The following is a 3,830-nucleotide window of genomic DNA, read 5'->3' as shown; positions in this document are numbered from 1 at the left end:
GGGCAACAAAATATCTATTTCTAAAATTTTATTTTACTGATATACGGAACCCAGAGAGCAGATAACGAAAATAATCAAAATTTCATAAATTTTAATATTTTTGCTGTGAAAAAAAGTGATACGAAATTGAAATCCATGAGCCAGTTCGGAGGAACTCTTCAGAACAATGAAACAACCCTTCCCTACGACGGACAATTCAGGACGCTCATTTGATCATTTCACACAGGTACCATGAAATATACTGCCAAAAACCGCAAAGTCTTGGCACTTTGGATGGGAGCACAGCTGTTTAATTTGTCCATGTGTGTATATATATACACTTATTTATAATTAAAGCTGTCTAAATAGATTGTGTTTAATGGATCGGTACACGGTAGACGGATTATACCGGTACAGTCCAGCCCGTTGTCCACCCTGCCGCCATCACCCTGCCACACACCCACCGCGCCACTACTCCGATTGCCCTGCCACTCGACATGGCACAGTCGCTCACGGACCGTGTCGTGAATCACGTCTTTAACATGCAGTCTAAAACGATATGAACTATTTAGTTAATTGAATTTAACAGATTGTACCTTAACTGAACCGTGGCTAACCAGGCCCATGTTGGGTCAGTCCGTTAGGCCGAGTTGTCCAGGTATGCTTATAATGCAGTGCGTGATGTGAGTGCGAATCCAGACAGCACAAAAAATCTAATCTGATACAGCTCCCAATATTAGTTAGCAATGCTTGCCGTGGAATCCGCTCAAGCTCGCATCATCAGTTAATAAAAACACAACCGATCTCTTCTTCTTCTTCCACGATAAGCCAGATGACCTCAATTCGTTGTTTATCTCTCTTCAGTGGGGTCATTGACACTGATGCAGAAGACGTTTACAGATGATGCCAAGTGTTAATTTTACTAGCTAATGGTAGATTTCATTTTCAGGCCTGAATTTCTTATATATATGGCGTAGAGCAGGGGGTCGGATCAATCTCCGTCTCTTCCCCTTGCTAGCTTCTCGATCATGTTTGCATCTCCATCTGCATGCCCATCAACATCTTGCGACAGCAAATAAATATCATAGATTTGCTTCTAGAGACACGCCAAAAGCTAAACGGTCCTATCCCATCTGCTTGGATGCATGAAATATACTAAAATCACTGTGTCCCTACCATTCAATATAGATAGGATGTTGTTGTTACCCACCGAATGATCAACGAAGTTGCTCTTTAATTCTAGATCATCATCAGGATGTGATGTCACCTGGAGTATTGTAGGATTAAAAGTGAAGATCAGAGGAGATAAATAGGTGTTTTAATAATTTTATGTGAAATAGATGTTTTTTTTCTTATTTTTAATCATCCACCGCATCTCAAACCTTGAGTAGAAACAAAATACTTAGAGAAACAAAGTAATATATAAAGTTCAAGGTAATATGACTGCACAGATGCAATATGAACCATAGATTTTATTCAAAATTATTCTATGTATCTTTGTACTTAAAAGCTTGTAACTTCGAAGATGAACGAAATAGAGATGAGATCATTGGGGAAGTAAACTCTTCAAGATGATGATCTAGAGGCAACAGAATTTAAGACCTCATCACATATGCATATGTATGTGAATTATATGCCATAAAAAATAACATCCCAAGGTGTTGAAATTTCAGCTAAAAAGAAAAACAAAAATCAATAACAAAACACCAAGAACTTACAAACTTGCAAGGTAACCAATAGAAGAAAATTAGAAGAAAAAGAATTCAAGAATATACAAAAACTTAAACTTCATTACCCAAATAGGTTAGCCCTATTTTAGTCAGATTCCAAAGATTTATCTCTCAAAACTCTCACCTATTACATAGGCTAAGCACTCCTCTCCATCTCCTCTAAAACCCTATCACAAGACTTTCATATAGATAACTCAAGTTAGAGGCTTCCCAACCAGCCATATCCCTTTATTTATAGCCTAGAAAACTTGACCCTTAAGTTTCCTTAGCTGTTCCCAAAATATTCCTCTCTTTTAGTACACTCCTATCTACCACCGGAGGTATTTTGGTCCATTTTCTTCTTCATCCATCGGATGATCATGACGCATTCATGACTTGCTTCCACCTGAAGCAAGCGCTCCGATGATGACACGTGTCCTCCGTCTTGTGAACTTGGCCGCTAGCAAGTCTCTCACGCTCCCGATCTCTCGGGCCACCTTGTCACTTGCACCGGTATCTCCTTCGCTTAACTTTATCAACAAGTCGCCTTCATCAACATTCATCTCTTGCCTTGCTTGACCTCCACGTGTACCACTAGGATCATCCTTGATTCCTCCCGACCTCCTAGATCATCTGGCACCAAGCACCTAGCTTAGCCTCGATCACTCGCGTCGACCGCTAAGTTGCATCTATCACCTGCACACCATGAGACCAGCAAACATGCATCTCCAAAACCATATAATATCATCACATGTTAGTCCAAATCAAAATCAAGTTGAATAAGATCAAACGTAACAAAAATGTGAACACCGGATGGTCCGGCACTCACACCAGTGGAACACTGGATCATCCGGTGAGTACAACTCTACTGGAACCCGGTTTGCATTCCTCTTTGGAAAATTAGTCCGGTACTCACTCTCACCCACACAAGACCTTCCGATGAATGAACTTTCTCTGCCTCTACACTAAAAAGCTCCGGTGTTCACATCTTCCACACACCAGACTATCCGGTGAGGTAAAAAATCCTCACACCGGACGATCCGGTGAGTATAAGCTTCCTGCACCAAAACAACGATACAAATTCTAATTCTTTTCAACTTTGGTTAGCTATAATCAAGATCATGCACAAACAAACTTATGCCCACCAAAATCATCTCAAATCCAACGTTGTCAATGACTAATCATACGCAAATCAAGGCACATTTCAACTTGGTTTCTCAATCTCCCTCTTGATGAGTGCATTGACAACCCTCAAAGCACAAAGATTTTGGATTGAAAAAATCACAAGAAGCACATCCAAGTGACAAAAACTCAGGAAAGAGCAAGAACATATCACTTGGGATTAGAAGATTGTAAAAGCTTAAAGAGAAAAAGGAGACTAGCCAAAAAGCAAATAAAAACACACAAAAAAAAAAACAAAAGATGCTCACCCTATTCTCCCCTTGATGAATGCACATGTTTTATTAGCAAGTTTTTCATTCATTATGCAAGATTTTTGTTGATTCACCTTTTCTCCCATTTGAGACTTGCTTTCATGATTTCTCCCCCATTAGCAATGCAAACATCAAGGTCAAAAGGACTATACAATGCATGAATATGCAATCCTAATAAGCTTTTACAATTATACCACAAAGCATTTGCAAGAGTAAGAAATGTCAAATGGCTGCGAAAAGTAGAAGGTGGAGCTCATAATCGTATAGAGGTTCAAAAAGAGACAGTGACACAAGTACATAAAGCTTTACAAGCTAAACACGAATAATTAGTTGGCACATTGAAGTTCATATAGCCAAATCATGTTCAAAGTGGCCACACATAAGAATCCACTCGTGCCGAGGCAATACAAGCATTACTATCCAATTTCAACCTCAAACTAGGCAAACAAGTGTTCAGGATATAGGGCTTTGCAAACGCTCACATATGAAACCAAGACTTAGATTGATCAAGTGATTAAAAAGAAATAACATTTAGACACTTTCTCTCATTCTCCATTTATCATCAAGTTGCCTCTTGTCCAAGCAAAGTGTCGCGCGACTGGGTATGACAAACACCTTAAGATTTCAAGACAACTGTATTGGATCACATTTTAGCACAAGAGACTTGATTTTTCATGATTATTCAATTTGCACAAGTTATCAAGATGGT

Source organism: Phragmites australis, chromosome 12 (assembly GCF_958298935.1).
Source record: "Phragmites australis chromosome 12, lpPhrAust1.1, whole genome shotgun sequence".
Lineage (NCBI taxonomy): Eukaryota > Viridiplantae > Streptophyta > Magnoliopsida > Poales > Poaceae > Phragmites > Phragmites australis.
Note: the sequence above shows the minus strand (reverse complement) of the source record.